This window comes from Parambassis ranga, chromosome 2 (assembly GCF_900634625.1).
Source record: "Parambassis ranga chromosome 2, fParRan2.1, whole genome shotgun sequence".
NCBI classification, from domain to species: domain Eukaryota; kingdom Metazoa; phylum Chordata; class Actinopteri; family Ambassidae; genus Parambassis; species Parambassis ranga.
In genome coordinates, this window is record NC_041023.1 from 9,902,075 (window position 1) to 9,925,933 (window position 23,859).

The window sequence follows — 23,859 nt, forward strand, 5'->3', positions numbered from 1 at the left end:
ACTATCTATGACATTTGGATCTTTGCTGTAATCATGGAGGACTCACACACACACACACACACACACACACACACACACACACACACACACACTGTAATCAGTGTGGTGAGGATCCATGTTCCACAAACAGGGTGGCCCCTGTCATACATTCTTCCCTACGACCCTCAAGCGTGTTTGTGAGCATTTTTGCCTGCATATGTATGTGGGTACATAACCTTATATTTACATGTTTTCTGCAGATTTTCCACAACAATGTGTTTGTGGTGCTGTGTTACCCTCTATAGAATATATTAGTGCTGGTCTGTGCCAATACTTTTGGATCCATAGTGTCAGGTTTAGATAAAAAAGGAAAAGTGATGTGACAGGGACAGGACAGTTAAAGCCTGTTAGCCAGGCTCCAGCCTCAGTAGCACTCTGCTTGGCTGCAGCTGAGGTGCACTGTGACTAAGTATTTTAGTCATGCTAGCTTGGCTTTAGCAGTGAGAGATGGAGATGTCACCGAACTTCTGCTTAGAAAGTCAACCATTGTTCCACTCCTGACTGGATGTGGAGGGCAGTTTTGTTTATTTTTCATGTTGAGCAGAGGGAGTATGTTGCAAATGAACAAGATAATCTGTATTCTAACAGCACACATACAACATGTAACCACACCTCAAAGTGTCATGACCAGCAGCATGTTGTGGAACAATAGGTTTTAAAGGTGTACTGTGGTGAAAAGTGAGGGATGCTTTACTGTCATGTATCTAGTTATACTGCACATAAAAAGTGATCAAATAACACAGTCTAGATCTGCTCCTTGGTGTGTTCCATGCAATAATAGAGCTCAGTGGGCTTGTTCTTATATTTTATTATGACACCATTGACAATGGTCTGAATGATCTGATCTGAGTGTCATCTGGGAACAAAAACCACAACATTTCATCTGTTATGCTTTTAGAGTAACTGGGTTATCAAAAATTCACAGTTAAAAAGAATGTATGGGAGTAAATTCACTATTGACTCGTAACATATCTCAGTATTGTCTCTGCAAAGGAAGATTGGAATGAAATGAAGAGGAAAAGAGGATAAATAATGAGAGGAGCATGAATGGTTGCAGAATTGAGATTAGTGGAAAAAAGTAGAGTGATTAGAAAAGCAGAGAACAGAGGAATGGAGCTGAAAGACGAGTCAATATAAAAAGAAGACAGAAAGAGCCGAGCGACTATCCAAAGCTCTCCTCTCTCTCTCTCTCTCTCTCTCTCCTCCTACTCTCTCTACCTTTTTCCTCTCTCTCACACACACAACCTTTCTCTCTACTCTGCCAGCCTGGCCCGACTCAGACAGGTTTACTACTCTAATTTCACCATAGTAAAAAAAAAGAAAAGTCTGGACTATTTATTTTATAAACTGAGGACAGAGCAGAATAGTGAGTGGAAACATATAGTCTTACCCCTGGCTGCCAGCTATCATATCCTGTATGCCTGCCTAAAATATGATCTATGAAAATACAAGGTAGTTAAAGGAGACGGCTGTGTGACAGGACCCAAGGTAATTCATCATTTTCCAGTCAAACACAAAGACTCTACATGTATACACTTAACAAGCCTAAATTAAACTGGGTAAAGTCACCATATCGCACATGGTTGTGCTTATCCTGTTTCAGTGGATCTTTGAGCTCATGCTTTCCATAGTTCTGTATATTTCTTTTTCTAATTGTGTGGTAATTTCTGGCTCCGTTCACTTGATCCATAATTATGAGATAGAAGGGCATCAAATTAAGATCCGAATTATTGTGCAATTACCTTCATCTTTGTGACAAGATAGGAAAACAGATGGACAAAAATGACTCACATTACAACAACACAATTCAAAGCATACACAATAGCAGCAGTTTCAGACAGGGTAAATTGCCAATGACTCCTAAAAGGTCATAAGTGGGGTGTTTTACAGGCTGGCAAACTATTACTACTATAAAAGAAGCAGAAATGCTTTTTCTTAAATTATACATCTTTAAACATCCATGTGAAGAGCGCTGAGTCTAAACTTGAAAATCCACTCACACAGGGAACTACAGACCCTGCGGTGCTATGAAAAGAGGCATTTGTTTGCAGGCTGGTAATTGAGGGATAACACCTGGGTCAGTGTTATGATTGGATAGTAGTCGTAGGGTGGAGAGGAGAGAAATAAACCCTGAAAGCATGCGAAACTCATCTGCAGTCCCTCAGGTAAAGAAGATAAAGAAGGATAAAAAAATGAATTAGTGTGAAATCTATGCACACATACACACAGACATTCAGGCAATAAGGACTTTTTGCTCACCCTAAACAGCATCATCTTGGTTTCTGATTTGATTGAGAGCACCGTAAAGCACATAAGCAGAATAAAATCAATGGCTTCATGCTAACCAAGAAGGGCTGCATCCAGCCATTCACTCTGCAATCGCTTTGCCACTTGAATCAATGGCAATTTTGCCTCTACAAGGTAATTTACCCAGTTTTGGAATAAATAAATAAAAAATATATTCAACAGCTCACTTTATAGACAACAACTCACAGCCTATGTGCCATTCATTTCTATGAGCAAACGTGACACATACAGTATGTTTTAATGTGAAAATATGTGCAGACAAACAATCAGCGTCATTTTATTACAGCAGAAAGTGCTTCCTACCTTATGCATTATTCAATTCAAAAAGCACCCTTAAACAACCTTGAAAAGTTCTCAACCAGTCTAATACATCTGTTAAGAGTTAATGCACATTACTGTCCATTTATTAGCCCTGTTATGTGGAGGCCGGCTGCATACTGTAGGTAATGCTGAAACCCTGTGGCCAGCTGATGGTATTCCCCGGGCTGGACAGGTATTGATGTGAGGGGCTTTAATGGAAAAGGGTGATGAGTGCTTTGACTTTGCCTAACTCACTTTACGGCTTCTCAGAAGTGCTGTTGTCCAGGAATTAATGGATTGAAGAGGATGATAACAGTTGTTGAAGAGGCAGCAATTAGCTATGACGGAAAAGAAGAGTCTCTTCAGTGTGTGTGTGTTGATACACTCTATCCAGGCAGAGGTGCCAAACGTATTGATCATGCCAATAGATGACAGTGGTTAATGTCTCAAAACACTTCATACATGGTTTTATCGAAAACATCATAAAGGAGCTCTTAGCACAAATATTTGTTGTAGAATTGGTTCAAATGAGATTTAAACCCACAGGAATATAAGGGCTGCAGCGGTGCCTTATTAAATGTATATTGTTACCCAGCTATCATATTGATTGTGTCACAGTCAATTACACTGATGTCTGAATGAAGTAGGAGCTCCCTCAAGGAACGAGTCTGTGTTTGCTTTAGTTTTAGGGTTATACTAATAGCAGAGGTGCTGTTTTAATGCTCCATAATCAGTGTGTGTGTGAATTCATACATTTATAATAAATGGGATGGAACATATTTATAATATAAGCTCTTTTCTTGTTTTCATGATCACTAAATGCCACAGAGCCACAGATGTTTCCTTTTTTTTATCCAAAAAAGCATCTTTTTAGACACTGAAAAGGTCCTGAAACCATATTTTAGACTCTACTCTAACCTCCCTCACATCTCTTCAGACATGCTTACAAAAGCTTCCAGTTAAAACAACAAAACAAAAGCCGACTTGCTCTGTAACTTTTTTATATCGATCCTAGAAACGATGCAGAACCCTGGACAACCACCTGCCACTCAAAAGGATGTCTTCACACTTACATCACCCGTTTGCATCGTCCATGATTACGTGATCCTCGGTGTTTGTAAAATCTCTCTCTTTCCTTCTTTTTTTCTTTTCCTTTCTTCGTCTTTCTCTCTCCCTCGCTCGAAACCCTCTTTTAGCCGAGCTCAAAGAAAGGAGATTTTTATCCCCCCGCTGACTTGTGATACATGCCTTTTCTAAGGTTACATGCAAGTTACATCACTCGCCTAAAACAAGGTTGTTGCAATGAACGATATCTAGAAGGAACGTGGTCCCTGAATACTAGTTCAATGTGTTACTGAGAGGACCCACAACTTAAGGCAAAAATACAATGTAATATCAAAACGTATCGCATTTCATCATCACACACAAAAGCTAGGAGGCCATTTCATATTCTAATCACGCTGTGAAACCAGGACAACACTGCCTAACCTTGATGTTTTAGATTACTCGTAGAGGCTACAATGACTTCAAAGCCTATCATCAGAAGATAGAGTCAAACAGTCTCCATTACACACTTCATAAGCTAAAATTGCCTCTGTGCGTATGTGCATGTTTGCATACTGTATGTGTGTGCTGTGATCATACTGGAGACCCAGAAAATGATGTGATAACAGTGGCAGTAATATGCCACTCGAGAGCACTTCACACAGGCAAATCCCATTCTTCAAAACGACAATGGATTTCAATCATGCTGGGCGAATTTTCGGGAGTTGGCGGCTGTGACATAAACAATTTACGATGCGGTGGCGCCTGTGTGAGCGCAAGATTGTATAAGTCAGACATAAGATACCACTATTACGGAGTTAAATGGGAAAATGCATACAGATTGACCCACTTGTGCATTGAACACACATGCAGAAGACCATATAATGGAGACATGCATAATGCTTTGAGTGCACACGTTGATACGTGTTGAAGTGAAACCTGTGCAACACCAAAGCTACGGGAAGCCTGTGAATTAAGTGCTAATGTCCACAATGTGCCAGTGTCTGTACAGAATGGAACCTCCATGCGTGTTATACAAACACAAACACACAATAATGTGTGAAGAGAAGGAACAGGGCAGATAGGTAATGGAAGAGACGAAGAGATACTGAGATGGTGTGAGAGCTGCTTGTGGATATTGCTCTGTGTTCTGGGCACAGATGTGGAGAGAGGGACCAAGAGACTGACAAAGGACAGAGAGAGAGAAAGGGAGGGAGGGAGAACAATGGAGAGAGTGAAAGGACAGATGTGTTAAGGCACAGGGACAGGTGGGATGATTGAGATTCAGCTAGAGTACACATAGAAACAAGAGAATCTATCTGTATGCAAGTGGCATAACATACACACACACACACACACACAGCCAGATGGAACAGTATGCAGAGCATGTCCCATCAAACTCCACCCGCTTGTCAAGAAGATGTATGGATGCGACGCCCTACCGCAAATCCACAAAAACACAAATACATACACATTCTGCAAGGATGCGTGCACACATAGTGAACACATCTACACAACTCTCTCATCTTCTTCACACACAACCATGCATAGATCTTCATCATGGTATTTATTTCTCTTGCAGCAGATGCAGGACGCAGAGGAGAGCAGTACCACCATCAGTGTACCAATTTAGACTTCCTTCTCTTCTCTTTCTGTGCTGCTCTCCTTCCCTCCAACACAATATGAGATGTATGCTAAGCCATAGTGCCTGAACTACTATGCATTTTGTGGGTTTGATTGATCATTTCATGCTATGTAGCTGCAGTGAAGAATGCCCTCACCCTGTCTCTACTGCTAGACCTTCACCATCTAGTGTGTAATTTAAAGCAACTCTATGGAGGATTTGGAGGAATTGCTCGCATGTCCCCCTATAGTCTATTGACGCCATTGTCTGCTACAACTGTCATAACGCACTGCAAACTTCGTTTGCGGATGTGACACAAACAGTGTTCACAGAATAACAGTGAAAGAGTGGTGTTACACTCTACACTGCAAACAGATCTGCTCCTGATCAGTGCTGTCAGTTTTTTTGCATCTCCCTTTATATCTGTATTTTTCTCTCTGTGCAACATAAGGAGATTTCTCTATTGCACAGAAAGGTCTGAACACCATCTGTTCCACCCCACAAACATTAACACACACACACACATCCTGCAGCACACTTCAGCTTGCATTCACAAATACACACACATACACACACACACACTACACACCGGACAATAAAACATATGTGGTGGATGACATTAGAATCCCACGCTCTCTTAAAAAAACAGATTTATAGCAATGTCTGTTTTACCCATCTGTTGAAATAAAGTCTCTCCTGCAGACAGAAAGAGGAAGCAAGTGTTAAGGAACAATAAAAGTGATTCACACTGCCCGTTATGCATCCTCTCAAATTGAACCCTCTCCTGCCACATCTTGTTGCCAGGCAAAATTGGACAACAGCTTTTTGTTAAAAAAAAAGAGTGGGTGACAGAAAGTACAGATACAGAAAGATGAGGAAAGGGAGGAAAGTAAAGCAAAGGGTCAGATAGAGGTAAAGAAAACATGAGAGACAAAAAGTGAGCTAGACAACTTTACCACTGTTAAGTACTGAGCTTACCCGGATCGTGGAAATGTTACTTCCCTTTGAGACATTTTTCCACAGTGGGCCTCAACATATTTAGAAAAGTCCATCAAGCTCTTTGTTTATGCATATAAATCTGCCTGTCATTTTCATTAACAACATGATGTCGAACTAATGACATAAATGCAGCTTTTTGGGGAAACTCGACTGATAAAAATCAGATTTAAGCCTCAGTGAGCCATGTTTGGCCGTTTGATGGAAGCCAGCCTATTGAAAATTGCCTTCTGTATACAGTTTGGTTCATTGCGGATGCCATGCTGACACAGAGCAAAGTGAGCCCAAATGGGTCTGGGTGTTTTCCCAGGCAAGACTCTATGCCAGCAGGCAACTCACACAAACCTCTGAACACACATCCTGATGCCTGCAACAGCTCTGTTTTAGCTTCACACACATTCAGGAGGTATCGCTGCATACAATTATGTGTCTGAGGGTTAGTAAGCTGTAACTGTAAGTGTGTGGCCATCAAGGAGTCAGTTTTATAAAACCTAGCACACCAGTCCTACTACATAGTCCCCACTAGTCCAGGGGTTGTGGACAGTGATTTACTTTTGTAGAATTTGCTGTAGTGGTCCTTCACTGAGCTCAAGGGGAAAAGTTCAGTCTGTAGTGCTGTCCAGGTGAAAGAGGATCCTAATATTGTGTTGGGGCTGTCAGCATAATAGACTGTTTTCTAGGTAGGAACCAGGTCTCATTCATGGTCACAAACTGTTGGACAGATCTTTTGGGATCCAGTTCAAAAATGGCAGATTGTTCCTTGACGTCTGGACCCAGTGAGCTGATGCCTTGGTCACATGGAGACATTTTCCAGGAAGATACTCAGCTCAGGTACAATGTTGTGTTATTTGTTGATCTTGTCAACCGTCTCCTGTGATTGTGATCAGCAGTAAGAACTGCAGCAGAACTAGGGTGATCTTTTTGCCATGAATCTCAAATGGAGCCTAATTGAGCCCATGGAACAATTTTTTGAGTATCTAAAAAGAGTCACTTCCTCACACATGCATACACAAACCCTCTATAAACTGCTTGACCGTAGCTTTCCAGCACAAGTACAAATCACACAAACACACTTATGCTGCATGCACAGGCACACATGCCAAAGTGGCAATTTGTATCTTTTCCTAGCTGTATTCCCTTGAGCTAGATGGAACTCAATTTGTATCTGTGTGAGTCCGTGCTAAAAGGAATCATATTGCTGTCCACAGGAGCAAAATCAATTTTCAACAGACAGTAAAGGCTCGTGTTTTACATGACAGTTATTTTTTTTAGTATGTGAGGAGAGACAGAGACACAAAGGGAGTGGAAGGACGAATGGAAGGGGTGATATACAGTGCCATCAAAGTGAAAGAGCAGTTATTGTATATAAAAAACAGACAGGGATAAAAGAGTGAAGGGTAGAAACAGATTGTGTTCTAGAAAGGAGGAAGAGGAGGAGAGGATGCCGAAGAATGTGTCTGACAAGGAGAGATAACATTAAGCGCCTATGAGGGACAGATGGGGAAATCAAATGCGAGAAGCAGAGGACGAGCGCAGAAAAAAAAGGGGGCATAGGCTAACAGTGAGGCTGGGTGGGGGTGAGTTGAGGTGGGGGGGGGGGTTGGTAGGGAAGGGAACAAGCTTGTCTGCCTGGAGTTTTCAAAATATCACATGACGGCTGCCATGTGTTGGAAATTACTGCCGGTTAACTATCTTCCCCAAAACCGCTTCGAAAAAATATGTCTGCAATTTATGAAATGTGTTCCAGGCTCTGCTAAACAGAACCAGATTTGCAAAACAGAAAAAAAGCCTTTACTCTTCACTGCCTCCTGCTCTGAAAACCGCTACTCCCCATTCGTTTTATGCTCCCTCTGCCCCACCGTTCCCTCCTCTGCCCTGCAGGAGAAGATGTTTACAAACAGAGTCTTAGTCACATCTGGTGAGCAGGGACTTGGCGAGTGGTGGTTGACGCGACCTCAGATCTGGGCATTTCCAGGCTTTCATAGAGTGTGTGTGTGTGTGTGTACCTGTGTGTTTGTGCATGACATGGTGGCCGTGGTTTGCTTAATGGCTCTGAGTGGCTGAGTATGGCTGGAGGCGAAGGCGGCAGAGTGATGGCCTCTGCTCACAAACAAACACACATATAGTACTCAGTACCACCGTGACCCAATCCAGGTGACCCATGTGTCTTAGCCTCCTTTCATTTAAACATTACCCACTTTCTCCTTGGCTGTTTCCTCTCATGGTTTCACCTTGTACTGCCTCACCTCCCTGTCAGCCCACAGCCATCTGAGCCCTGACAAACAAGAAGAGAGGAGCTGAACATGATCAAGAAACTTTTTCACACGGCTGAGCTCCGACACCAGCAGCTGACATCTAAATTTATTTTAAATTTATATTAAATATTATTTTTATTTTAAGTAAAAGTATGATGTTTTTTCTAAACGTATCCAACTGGTGCTTAAATCCAACAAAAATCACTGATATATGCTGTATATTCCAAATGTATCTACAATCCACCATGAAAAAAACTGTTGACTTTATTATTACATGCAGCTGTATATATGTGACAATGCCTTTATTTATCAGGACTGTAGTGTCATCACATGTTGCAGTTTTTGTTCTGCAGTAGGTGCTTCAGATGGCGTTCCTTCACACATCCAGCTCCCACTGTCCATCAAACAACTGCAGCTTTAAAGCCAGCATCAATCTGAACCCTGTCCCCACACCCACTATTGATACTACTAATAGCACCATCGTGACAGTCACATTGTTTTGCTTTTCTGCAGCATAAAAACAAACGCACACACAGACTCAGACACACAGCCTCACTGCTCTCCAGTGCTACAGATGGATGCCACCACTCTCTCTGGAGCGTTGCCAGCACCAGCGAGTGAACAGCTTGCCTGGCACAGTGCTCTGCGTGTGTGACGATGTGTGTGTGTGTGTGTGTGTGTGCCTGCAGAAACAGTAGCGAAATAGCCTAGCACAGATGGGTGGCCAAATTCCCCACCCCTCCTGCATACACACAGGAACACAAAATACACGCACATGCAGACACGCGCACACACATATGCTCCAGAATAGAGACACACATCCAGAAACACACACACACAGAGTGTGTGTCTTGGTTCTGCTTAAGTGTTCCCAACCTGGCACACGCTCCCGCTTGCACAGCTGCTTCCTCGGAGGCACACACACTTATAGACTCTCTCACACACAACAGAGGAGTTACACACACATGCACATCAGTGTACACTTCCTGTTTATGACATGTGGAATATAAAGCCTGCTCTGACCATGCACACATACAAACATATGCATTCCTGTGCATCAGCCACACAACACTAATGCAGGCCTTCATCCTCTATAGTTATTCAGCGATGTATGTTTCTGCTTGTTTTCTCTGCAGAACACACAGAGCGAAAACATCAAGGCGTTTAGCTGGAAAGCCTCTAGTGCTGGCAACCTGCCAGCAGAGGCCCATAGATCAGTGTTAAGGCACATCACTGTTTAGTGACTTGACAATGAAATTAAGACATGAAAGCTCTTGCTGGAACAATATAATTAATACAATTAATTACAATGCAGCTGTGTACAGCTGAATTTCAAGGTGTGATGTAAATTCTTGTGACAGGCTGTTTGATGTCTCTTCATGCCATCACTTTGTGTTTGTTTATTGGCTTGTAGCTGCAGTGGATCCATCAAGTGCTGCTCCAGAAAAAAAACAGGAGGTTTCATATTCATTCAGGGTCAAAGGACGCTCTCCTGGGATCAAACAAAGACAGAGAAAGTTTACCAGAGGAATAAGTCTGCAGCGAGACAGCCTGCCAGTCAGTCAATGAGCTCAGGCGGCTGGCAGCAGGTACTCTCGCCCCGGCACATAGGGGAAAGCATGGTGGCTGGCAGTGCCAACTGTGCACTGGGTAGCAGTGCCAACTCTGCCAGCCTTGCAGTGTCTGTTTGCCAGTGCCATCTGGGAAGAACAGCTCTGCGCACATACAGTACCTCTCCTCAGCTCAGAGGGCACAGACTCACACACACACGCATGGATGCGCACAAGAAAGCAAGGGCAGACACACACTCCACATGCATGTAGCATCCACAAATATGCATGGTATGAACACACATACACACACAGACACACGCACAGCCGGCCGCTGACAGCTCACCATCTGTGCGCTGCCTCTGACTTCTCCCTCTGCTTCATTCTCTGCCCTTGTTTTTGCTTTCATAAACGCTCAGTCCCTTTCCTCCTTTCCTCACACACCATCACTGTGTCTCGTCTTATGAGATACATTTCCACAAAGCCACAGATCCCTGCGTTATGTCACGACCACCTGTGCATAGATACTTTTTTTTTAATAAATAAGATTAAAACATATTATTTAACAGGACTTTTTAAGGCTACATGGGACTGATCAGTCTCTCCTTTGTGTCACATGAGATGAGATGATCATCCACAAATGACCCTGGATACATCACATAGTGCAAAAAGAGAGAAAATATAATGCAAATTAGGTGAACATAAGGTAGTGAGAGAAGAAGAAATATCTCAGGCTCACTGCACAGTAAGAACAAAATGGTGAAAACCAATCTAGAGGGAAAAATAGAGGATGAGAGGAGTTTAAATTGATGAAAGTAAAGAAGAGAGGACAGGATATATAAAGGAGGAGAAGAGAAGTAGGAAGGTAATATGAGTGTAGAAGCGTGGAATTCACATCAAAGAGAAGCTAAAGCAGGTCACTGTCTTTACCAGAGTTTTTCCTTGGGTGAAGCGCTCTCTCGTATGTTTCTCATTTAAAGCAGCTGAACCACTGTTTAAAAATGAAGGCAGAGGCAAGACACAAGGGCTCTACTTGTACTCCTGTCTTTGTTCTGCTGGTTCACATGTGACTTATGTGACTTAGCCAATTAGCTCATTTGAACATAGTGCCAATGCTGTTCCATTCATCCTAATATGTTGTGTTTCTAAATCACAGCAGTTTAACAGCTTGAGTTTTGGAATACTACCTCTTCTTCCTCCACAACACAACAGCTGTAATATTTTCACAAATCTCCCTCCTCTTTCTATTCTGTGTTCTATTTATTCCTCACTGGTCACCAGTGCCTGCTATAATCGTTTGATTGTTTCTCTCACCATCTATCGTCTCCTCTCACCATTCATTCTGCTCAGCCCCATCACAAAGATCTATGACTGAACACTCTCTCCTATGATTCTTCCTCTCCACGGCCTCCTTCACACTTAGTTTGGCTGCCTCTTCATTGTGCCCCCTTCTTCCTGCCCTCTCTTTACAACTTCCAACAATTTTCATCACTCTTGCTCCTCTATCTCTCTCCGTTTGCCTCCCCGTCCTTCTCTCCAGCCAACCCCCTCCACCCCAAAAGACACCACATGCTCTGGAAGAAGTAGCCTCATTACAAACAAGGAAAATCCATTTGGAGCAGCCGTCTGCTGCTTCTCCGACCCCCTCTGAACTCTCCTGAGTAGAAATGGCCCACATCTCTCCTCTCCCTTCTAGACTCCTTCTCTGTCTAATTATTTCTCTCTTTTTCTCTGTCTTATCACTTTCCCAGCTCTGTTCTGCCTTCATACTTACTCTGTGTTCATACTCATCAGGTTAGGGTTCAATATCACAGCATTATTTACAAATTTAATGCAAAATAATAGAAGGTTATCATGTAGATTTTACATCTACTTTATATTAACAGGCGGAGATGCATGATATATTCCAAATAAACCCCTAGCAGGTCAACCCTACATTTGATCATGCTCTCAAATGGTTGCTTATCAAGGGTTTTGGCCATTATTAACATGGCTGCCAAAAGGTTAGCCTTAAAGACTGGTATCAGATATCAGATGTTACTTCCAGGTTAAAACAGGACATCGATGTTAGACTTGCCATCAATACAGTGTATAGCTAATGTATCCAGTACCTACAGGAAGCATTTATCATGTTGTTTAGTGACCTCAAACTTTAAGCGTGGGTCCATACCGTTAAATTAATGAATGGATCGATTCTTAGCAGTGGTTTTTGCAGTTAGAAAATGAATCACTGCAGCACCTCCTGTCATTTTCTCTGCATCCCTCTTCTTCCAGCATGGCTCCCATTTTTCTTTCCTCTCCCACTCTGTCTTTTAAAAGCTCTCTGTTTCTTTTCACCCCTCATTCCTCCTCCAGTGCGCTCTCTCTCTCTCTCTCTCTCTCTCCCTCTCCTTCTGCTCTGCCATCATCACAACATCTGATTAACATATGTCTGGGCTTTCACTCCCTGTCAGCTTGCAGGCATCTGCACACATGCAAACACACACATTCACACAAGCTCATGCAGTATGTCTCTGGTTCAGGAGTGTAGAGAAGACAAAAAAAGGTGCTGAATTTCCCCTGATCCTCATTTTATCTGCATTTTTATGTGTGTACGAACAACGAGGATAAGAGTCAAAGCATCTTAATGTTATTGCAAGACATCAAGCTTCACATTCCCCAGCGAGATGCCTAAAATGCTCGTAATGGAGGAGAGGGAAAAAAGAAACATAATAATGTAGAGAGAGAAGAGAGAGAGACAGATGAGAGAGAGAGAGAGAGAGAGAGAGAGAGAGCGTGTGTGTGTGGTGATAAACAACAGCAGTAGCTACGCCAGCTCCCCCTGAGACTTGTGGTCCCTAAAATTACTCACATTCAAACGTAGACTCTGTCTTTAAGCTCATATTTCCTTTAATAAGCAGGCACTGATAGGATGGATTTAGTTAACTTCATATCCCACTTTCCAGTTGTTGTAATCGGAGATCTGTTATTGATTACCTTCAGCAGTGCTGCCAGGAAGACCTTCCATGCTAACCAGTACCAGCTCATGCCGGTTCAGCCATCAGTCAGAACAGGGGAGGTTTTTTTTTTTCTATGATAAGGTTTTACCGGCTCGCAGCATCCCAGTGAAATCATCTCATATGTGTGGAAGCACGGCGTTGCAGCAAGCTGAAGCCTCTTTTCAGATCATTTGTTCTCACTCCTCTGTCCCAGATTGCCTGGAATCAGTCCCACTTTCACCGTCTCATCCACAACAAAAACATGTAATAACAGCAACAGACGTAGGCAACCAAACAAACACTTAAGCGCGAGGCTTGCCAAAACACATAATCCAACTGACGGCGACAAAAGCTTTAAAAAAACTCCACAGCCAAATAATGATGATTGTTTGCATTGGTCTACATTTTGTAATACCTGTAATTTCACCAGCTTGTTACAATGGCATTCCCTGCCATTTATACACTTTTGAGAAAGTGACAAATACATTAGATGGAAATAGCATTGCAAATACCACATTTACAACAGTATGGGATATGAGTCGTGCTGAGTTAAATTACTCTCTGTGTGTGTGTTTGAATGAGAATTAAACAAGTCAACTCGTCAAAACGCTGTAACACGGCAGCCTTAAGTAAGCTTGCTTTCCTCTTTTCATATCTCCGTCTACCTCCTCACACCCCTCTACAAAAGCTATTAAAGACTCAAACTATTTGTGCTTAAATTCAAAACCCACAAAATGCCGCATTAACAGACTGAATAGTCACACAATGCTGATGAAGAGAAAATGTTTTGCTAAGAGGATTTCAATGGAGCATCAATGCTGTTTTGTGTGTGACTGATCCATCCTGTGTGTGTGTGTTTGGGGGGGGGGGCTATGAGAAAGAATGGGAGTGACTTTTTTGTGGAAGACTTGGTAAACTCAATAGAGCTTTCGAGGGCCAACTCAATGATGAGTCAATGAGGTGCACTTGAATAGCAGGGGTGATGGAGTGAGACACACAAAATGCTCTTTTCTCTCTCTCACACTCCTCACACTGAAGTCCCATGAGACACCCTCTGGCCACTTGACATGTGCAGGTTTAATGGTGCAGAGCAGTGTGTGTGTGTGTGTGTGTGTGAGAGCTGCAAAAGTACAGGTTTATGTTTGGACTAATACTACGTCACCATATAGCCAGACATGTCTGCCTTCATGTGTGTGTGTGGGTGTGTGTGTGTGCATGTGTGTGTGTGCACTTTCTAACAGAATACACGGGAACTCACACAGTTTACACCCCAGTGGAGACCATTAGTGATTCTCTACCAGACAGACAAGGAAGATACAGTCTGAGAGAGACACACACAGGAAAGAGGCAAAAGTGTAGCAGAGAGGGAGGGTGGAGGGTGATGGGGAGACAAAATCAAGAGAAGAAGGATGAGAGAAAGAGACAGTCAGTGACAGACTGGCACACTAATACACACACACAGATGGGGAGATAAATGAACAGATATTCTGGCGGTGCTACATAACCCTGAGAGGAAGGGAAAGGGAACATCAGTGCAAACGTCAGTACTCTTCCTCCCCACGACCAACCAAAGATGGCCTCAGCTTTAGTGCAATCTGATGTAACTTGCCAGAAACACTCTCAACGCTGCATATCAAACGTAGTCATATTCCAGTCAATCAAACTGAAAAGGGAGGATATGTGTATATATCCAGAATGTGCCGCATTCTATAGGTAGGAACTTTAAATACAGCAAAAAGGAAAATGAAGGTCGAATAGGAAGAGAAAAGAGGAGGTGATTGAATAAGACATGAAGGGAGGGAGGAGGGAAGAAGGTGACCAGCTTGTCTGGAAGTGCAGTGGGCCACAACAGGCGCTTCACTGGGGTTCACTGAACTGCACTCCTGGTCACACATTACCTCTGAGAGCATATGTGTGTGTGTGTGTGCACAACAACTGCATGTGTGTGCACAACTGCACAACTCTGGAGGTTACATATGGACTTGGCCTTTGTGGGTGTGTATGTTTGTGTGTGTGTGAGGGACAGGGGACTGCAGAAAGAGAGCAAGTGAAAGTGAGTGCAGTCGAAAAGGTGCAATCAGCAGAGAAAAAAAAGCGAGCAAGAGACTCCCTGTGTGTGTGGCAGGTCCCCAGCCATCTGGACACTCTCCTCCCTCCCCACCTCCCCCCTTGTTCTCCCTCCTCCTCTTCCCTCTTCCTTTCCTCTCTGCCGACTGGTGTTCTATTCATGGCGGACCCATTTCACCTTTCAGCGTGTTACTCCCGCTCGCCACAATACATGCTAATGAGGTAGAACAAATGACTTTTTTTTTGCTGTGGGTGCATGCATGTGTGCGGGCCTGTGTGTGTGAGTGGGTGGATGGGTTACTGAATTCTTCCAATCTCAGCTGCTCGCTTCCAAAGCACGCATTTAAGTGCTTTAAAAGTTGTAAATGGTTATGCATTTTTGTTTTCTCACATGACAGGACAGAATAGCTGCAGATTACTTATTTGATGTCGCTGTGCAAAAAACAGTAAACTTAATATGTCCAGTACACATTTTTATATAGAATCTATGTAGCTGCAATTTGAATGCACATCCCACTCAAGGCAAAAACAGATCTAATAGGACACAATCCAGCTCCTGCCACCACTCTCGGCCCTATAAATCCTCACACGCAGCCACCTTCTATTTATCCAGTGTTGAGTGACTTGGCCCAGTTCCAATCTGATCAGCTCTGTGATGATAAAGTGCAGAGGAGACAGAGAAGAGGAGAAGAGAGCGCATTTCTCTGTTCTCTGTAACACAGATGACACGAGATGAATGGAGCGCTCGATTTGTCGCAACAGTACACAAGATGCTGGAGACATCGTGAGAGAAGTGGAAAAAGGGAGAAAGTATAAAAAACAAAACAGGCAAAAAAAGGGGAGTCCCTGGGCGCCGAAGGATTGTGGAGCAGGATGCTGAAGAAAAGGTAGAACAGATGAGAACAAGGTGGGAAGAAATGTGCAGAAACACAGAATGACATAAACAAGTCTCCTTAAAGGAGTTGCCATTTACAGTATCAGTAGGTGGCGCTAACGATACATCTGTACACCTGCCAACTCTCCCCTGCCCCTCTTCAACCCCCCTGCTCTCTCTCCTTTCCTTACTGAATCATTGTGACAGCTTGGCTTGGCAGTCATAATTAACTGAGTGCACTAGCTATAGTGTAGCACTTCATGCAACATACCACGACGAGCCAAGATCAGAGTGGACTGCTCACACAGTGATAGTTGTAAGTGTGTGTTGATAAACTAGAGGTTGTCTGCAGTCATCTGATGTGTGCATGCATGTGATATTCATCAAAATGTTTAAAGGTAAGGAAGAAAGAAAAACTTCTGACATTTACTACTATTAAATGGAAAGATTTATTTTTAAAGGCTTTTAAAAGATGACAAAACATGGTGGGTCTTCGGTATTTAAAGGTTACTTGTTTCGCTGTTTCTCTCTCCCAATAAATCCTGAACCAGAGGAAAACCATTAATTCCTAAGCTGCATTTCTAAACATTAAACCCGGATTTGTCCTGCAACAGTTGTGGAACAAATTGTGTTATTAAGGCATCCAATTAAACCACCCAATTCCCCTTATCAACGCCACAGTTCTCCCAAAACGAGGGAAGCAACTTCCACGGATGTGACTGTTCCCACAAAAAGAAAAGAAAATCCTAAAATCAGTTTCACAGCATTTAGGCAGGACTAATGGAAATGGTGCCACAGTTCCTTTAACTAGCACAGCAACAGGAACCAGGCCATTCCTGGCTCCCCTCCCGGCCCCAGGGGCCCAGGGCCCAGCCCAACTCACCACACAATGGGTCAGCAGAATGAGAGGAACCACCGGCCATCCAGAGATAGCCCCGCTGGTCAGGAACCAGAAAGGGAACCAGAAGGAACCATGGGAGGGGGGGGGGGGGGGGGGGGTGGGAGCACAGAGGATGGGAACCCAGGCAGCTAGCAGGAGAGGGTGGGGATGGTTGGCTGGACGGGGTCAGGATGTGTGTGAAGGGGATGGTGTTTGTGTCTGTGTGGAAGAGAGCATAAATGCCTTGTTCCCATGAAGAAGCTTGTACACACAGTACACAACACACCCAAACACTCACACACATTCAATGACACACACTCACTAGTCCTGTCTCTCCCAGTCCAGGATGCTTTTGCTTGTTTTCAGGTAATTACACAGTGATCATGCGATGAAGGGCGGATGGAGGAAAGTGGATAAAGGAGGGAAGCTGGTGGTGGGACGTGACCCCGCTGTCCTTGCTCCTGCCCTGGGTAAGCTATCTGGCTTCCTCAGACACTGCCTGAGGCAGCAAACAGTGAGAATAGCTGTATTCTCTGAACTTAACAATGTGACTTAGCCACAGAGACAAGCTGGAAGACCAGAATATGACCCTGGTCTCCCTGCTTCCAGCTCTGTTTTGGGGTCTCTGTTGTAACACACATACGTACACATGGTGCCCACTGTTTCCATGACAACAAGTGCAGCAGATGTTCTCTCCCAGCTGTCAAAGGACATGCACACGTATGTGACATGCAAATATACACACACGGATCAGAGAGTGCTAAAGTGCTTTTTTAGCTTTTAGGCTCTTAATGCTGAAGTCACAGAGCAAGAAAAGAGCAGAAAAATAAGGAGACAATGACAGACAGGTCTTAAAAAATACACTTACACATTTCTGCATAAAAAGATGTTTTTTTAAAGACTCTGCTTTGATGCCTGCAATGACTACAAAAACCGAAACCTCTGTCAGCGTATAGGTCTGTTTTTATTAAGACCGTCTTTTTGCTTAGTACTTTATGTTCCTCACCTGTCTAGCCTTGAACCAGACTCATCATGTGTCTGGCTGGTCAAATAAAACACTTTGTGCTTCCCTCTTCCACTAGCACAAGTGCACCATAACTGCTGTTCTCAGGCTCTAGAGACAGAGTCTTCCTAAATCAAAACCACTCAGCAGCATCAGAATTGATGGTTTTCAGGGGATGGAGGGATGTCAGAGTGTGTGTGTGTGTGTGCATGTTTATATGTATTTGTGCTTCTAAATCCCTCTGTGCCTGCAGCGTAAGCATTACCTGGGATTTTAAACCTTGTCACTTCTGTTCCTATCAATTCTGAAGATGTACAGTGTGATGTTCAGACAATGTTTACAATGTGGGAATGTGAAAATAATACGTGTTTATTTTATTGAGCAAATCCATACATTTATTTTTCTTACACGGTCACCTTCTGATTCAATTTTAAGTGAGAACGAAAGCTCACATTTCAAATGAGAGACAGCAATACATCCTATATCGTTACCCTCGATGCACTCACACACCAAGGCACTGTTTTGTTTTTGCTCTCTGAGAATTTCTTTATATCTTCAGGCTGTGTCACATTTTACAAGCTTTCTTCCACATACCATGAATACACCATTGCTTTTTTTAACCAATCCCCAGTTGCACTATAATTTTCTATTACAGCGGAGCAGCTATATATAGTGTATACTGCGGCTCACATGTAGCTGTGGTTAAGACTTGCTGTGTGGACTCTTTGACAGGGACTAGTTAAATATAGGTTGACTGATTTCATGTGTATTTTTCCCTGAATGCTGAAACGCTTCCTGCATTGAGGCAGTTCAGTATTGCTGGCTGTCTAAAAGAAGAAAAGAAAGGAGACAGAATCTGAGGAAAACACATTAGAGGTCTAAAAAGCAGAAGCTTGTATTCAAGCTCAACAACTTGGAAACTCATAAATGTTATTTAACATTGTCTATGAGGTATTTCTTTGTGTGCCTCTCAGTTGCTTGACTCTGTGGTTTTTTCTTGGCCTCCAGCAGTTTAGAGTCACTCACACAATGTGTTCTGCTAGCTTTCTCTCTGTTTCCCACTTTCTCTCTGTTTTTCAGGGTCTTGTTCTCCAGCTGGCACAGGCAAACAGGCTGACATCAGAGCCACAAACACACAGACCTCATTCACCCTGCCTATTACTGCTGCTTTTCAATCTGAAGCTCCAGTTTGGATTGCTCTAACTGAACACTGTTTATATCTCAAGAAGACGCTGATGTTTTTTTGTTCTAGCAATGACTTTGTGCAACCGGCACCTTCTCTCCACACATGATGGATATCTTATTTTTTTATCTAACCTTCCCATTTCACAAGCAGCACTCGTCACCATTCACCTTTCTCTCCCCATCCCCTCTTTGTAATCACAATATAATCCTTTGCAATCAATTCTCCATGAAGATGCTGCCTGGCCCTATTGACACACACACACAAAACTGTATAGTAATTATTTGGTGGGCTAAAACCACTTAAACCAATGACATTGTCAAACATTTTAAGTTGAAATAAATGAACACAGAAAACAGGTAGATGAAACATTTCACTGTATTTATCCACAAGTGCTATCCTTTTCATATGGTAATGGTAAATAAACATGGGGTCAGGACCACGTTGGTGTGTTGTGTGCGATCACTGATCAGCTGGTGACTCGGTTTTGTTATAGTCCTACAAGGCTAAAGCCCGGGGCTGTGCACGACTAATGCATTAGTGTCTCTGGCAGTCAGGGGCATCTGTCATGTGTGGGTACATGTTTATGTGTGACTGCATCCATAGCCTTGGGCAAATAGGCAAATCCAGTGACTCTGCTTACAATACAGAGACTGTGGTGCTGATGCATAGTCTGAGACTCACACAACACCTCACATGGCACACTCACAGCACGCTCATCTCGCCTTCATTTTTAGATTGACAGCCCTGCCATATGGTGCCTGAGCTTTGTTTGCATATTCAACTCTTTACTGTTTGTGAGCATGTGAGAAACCAATTTGGTGAGCGCACACCTGTGTGTCTCTAGATGTGATATGATGCGTAGTTCAGGCCTAAGTGTGAGATGGGTGCTTTTGCAGACATACAGTAAAGTTGCAGCTGCGCCACGACACAAAATCCCCTCACAGCTGTGAATTATTATGAGGACAATTTAATGCGGCCAAAGAGGAAATGGTAAATTAAAATCCTAGCTCTGCTGTGATGTTAACGTGTGCAGCAAAATGTTTGTGTGCATCCAATTCCAAATAAAATTCCAACAAAGTGAACTGAGGCAATGCGTCACTGACTCTATCACCCTGAGCAGCAGCAGCTTCACTTGTAAATGTGTAGCGGAGGTGCAGACAGAGACCCAAGGGTGCCTCTCTCATGCTTAAGGGAAAGATGCTTTCCTCTCACTAAAGCATCCTCAAACTAACATCTAGGCAGTAATTTGTCCTCTCACAGGGGAGGCATAAAAACCAGAGCCCCAAATTCTTTGCAGTTATGGAAAAAGTGAAGAGCGAACAAAAAAGCCAAAATACTTTATCTCCGCCTCTAACTGAAAGTTATTACATTTTCTGAATGGTATGACTTTCTAATGGTTAGCATATGTGAATATGTGTGCACAGAGAGAGAGCAGTAGTTGAGGTTAAGTTAATAGCACAAGCAGAGGGGGAGCTGGGAACCCTTGGGTTATAAAGGATACTTGTTTCCCCGCCGCACCGAAAACCAGATGTTGATAAAGAGACATGGGGGAGGAGAGAAGGCAGATGGGCAAGAAATTACCATCACTTGGGCCAAACATCTTGAAACATCTGCAAAAAAATTTCGGACCTTACAAGGGGAGACGGATTTATGCTCTCTCTCTCTCTTGGATTTTCATTGCTCCGTGAGAGCCCTTCTCCCTCCTCTGCGCTGCACCTACTCTCAGCGTTTAAAGAGTTACGCTGCAATCTGGAGCTGTTTAACTCTTGGAGGAAAAAAAAACAGCTTGGTTTCTTCCACGAATGGCTTTATCGCGTTGAGAAGACAAACACGTCTGTACGCTGCAGGAGCCATAAAACTTCAGAGCACGCCGCCGGATCAGGTCCACTATCATGCCGGCTAACTGGATATGAAATACTACAAATTTCAAGGTACATGGAAATGCAGACGCACATTCTGTGAGGACCAAAACAATAATTCATATCTTATTTCTAAAATGTGGTGTTCGGTTACCTCGGAGACTCATCATGTATGCTACTATGAAATACACAGCTGAGGAAGGCTTGTCCATATGGTTGGAGCATGACAGAGGGGAAGAACAGATGCTTTGATTAAAGGGCTGTCAATCGCAAATCCATAAGAGCAGCTGGGGTCATCAAAGTATCAGATGACACCACAGACAGACAGATAGATAGATCTATCTATCTATCTATCTATCTGTCTATAGATCCTTTGAGAAGAGGCAGCTGTAAGAGCTCCCTGATCTGGCTGAATTGCCAGAGCTTCCTTTACTTAACCACCATTTTCAGACAGAAATATCTGGCTTTTTGAATATAAAAAATGGCCACCACAGTGTGTGTGATCACTTTGAATATAATGTTTCTTTGAAGATGGAAATGCCATCAAATATCAATTTTAACTCCAATTTTGGTGCCACTGAAGACTACATAGACTGTGAGCAAACAAACATGCAGGGTGGCTAGCAACAATTCAGGCTATTGAATGTTGGATGAGTTTCGGAGGGGGTGGCGCAGACAAGATGCGCTTCAAGTTAAACAAAATACAGGCTTTTACTTGGCCCCATTTTGGGAAAATAGACCAGCTCCTTCCATTTCTTTATGTAACCCCCACTGTCCCTTCTGCCACTCCAGCTCTTTCTCTTTGAACCAATTTCCAAAATGGCCCTTCCTCGAAATAATTGACACTCTGCGTTTATCATCTGAGACACCTGCTGTCGGTTTGACAACAAGACAATCAGACGGAGAGAACGGCCGTCGTCCCATTGTCCCATCTCCCTGTTTGTCTGTGACACTAACTGACAACAGCTGGAAGCCCACTCTTCCTACAATACCCATCATCATCATGCAAGTCAAATTCAGCCACAAAAGAAAGAGGGTCTCATTATGTGACTGTAGTGGTGTGATTTTAACCAGCAAGGACAGGAAACAATGATTTTGTTGTGTCTGCTGATAGATAAAAGGCTTGAAGCTCTTAAAACAGCAGCAAATGTGTCTACACTGACTGTATTTATTATAAAGAATAAACTCTGCTGTGCGTTAGCCACTCACACATACCTCTCCTAATGTGTGTTTTTTTTTTTTGAACACAGCCTCCTACATCCCCATCTCTCTTCTTCTTCTTCTGCTCTCTCGATGTAATTGACTGAGCACATCAATACTCTGAGGAAAAAAACAGAGGGCCCACTGTCTGTGTCTATTGATCTGCACTTCTATCTCTCTCCCTCTCTCTCTCCCTCTCTGTCTGTCTGCTGATCTTAATTACACTTCTTTTTACCAGGCTAGCCAGGGCTGCACTCCAGCGGCTGCCCTTTTCATAAAGTGTACTGTCTAAATCCATACATCAAAATTAATGAGAGAGAACTGAGCTGTAAATCAAACATCCACGCTGATAACACGAGATGGTGATCGTAAATTGTTGAAAAAAAAGAATAGAAAAGAAATTTTCTCGTGTTCATGCATGTGAACGATGTTGAATTTAAGGAAGCGACCTCAGTTTGGATGATTAAAACCACCAAAGCGTGACAGAGCTGAGGTTGAGGTTTCTCCCCACCTTCTCTTTCTCTTTTGTTATCTACTTCCTCTTTCTTCATGTCGCTCTTTGTCAATTTGTCTGCCTGTTTGTTTGTTTTAGAGAGCTGTCTGTCCCCAATCCTCCACCTCTCTCTCTCTCTCTCTCTCTCTCTCTCTCTCTCTCTTTCACACAGACACACACACACACAAACAACTTTTATGGTCAGGTTTTATGGACTGGTAGCAAAGCCAGTCTGTCTATTCTTCAACAATTGCCCTCTCGTGAACTAAGGAGACAAAGAGGCTCCTAATCGCATAGTTTCACAGCTCATACGTTCCATCAATCAAACCTGTCTGTGTGTTCTCACTGTGTGTGTGCGTGCTCCCATCTCAAACCTCTGCTGAATTACAAAACAAAAAAAAGCTATTAGAGATGGCAGCACTGTTATCTCTTTCCTTTCCAATCCTCCACAAAGACACACACATTTAAACATATACAACTCCACAAACAGACACACTTTTGTGCCCCCACTACCCCTGAATTCCTCTCCTTTCCTCTGCCTTAATCTTTAAATGTAAATTGGGTGACAGGTGAATATTGAGGAGGTGAGCGATAACGGGTAACATCTTCACTCGGCCACATTATCATCGCTTCACATCACTAAGAAGCGCCTATTCAATATCATTACCTTTGGCAGAGTGCAGACGTGTGTGTGTGTGTCCTTTTGTATTCATTGGACATACTGTGTAGACACCTGCATGTGCACTTACATTACACACAAACACACACACACACAATCACATCCAGTGGCTTATCTTTTGGAATAAGAAAAGGGGCTTGTCAGGATGGCACATTGTATGTATGTGTGTTTGTGTGAGAGTGTGTATGTGAGAGGGGAAAGCAATGTGCATTAGGGCGATTACAATATCAGCCGACTCCAGATGGAGGCAGGAAAATAAACAGTGGAAGAGAGAGAGAGAGTGAGCGAGGGGACAGACATCATGAGAAGGAGCCAAGGAGCCTAACAGAGATGGATTCTGTGAGTGTGTGTGAGAGTGTGTGTGTCAGTCTGCCTGTGAGCGATACAGTTAGAGAAAGTAAAGTTAATTAGAAACTCAATCCCTGTCTATACAGAGGACTGAGTGAGCGGTGTGTGTCTTTATATCGTCCTGCACATGTCTATCAGTTTTAGCCGAGGAGCACTGAGTGTGCTACAGTTAGCGCC

The 23,859-nt window shown here is 43.2% G+C and overlaps 1 protein-coding gene across 4 annotated transcripts in view; it reads right to left on the reverse strand.

Moving 5' to 3' along the window:
- Positions 1 to 23,859, reverse strand: part of runx1t1 (RUNX1 partner transcriptional co-repressor 1) — a 48,761-nt gene that overhangs the window by 20,885 nt on the left and 4,017 nt on the right. The gene's annotated exons all lie outside the window — the stretch shown is intronic.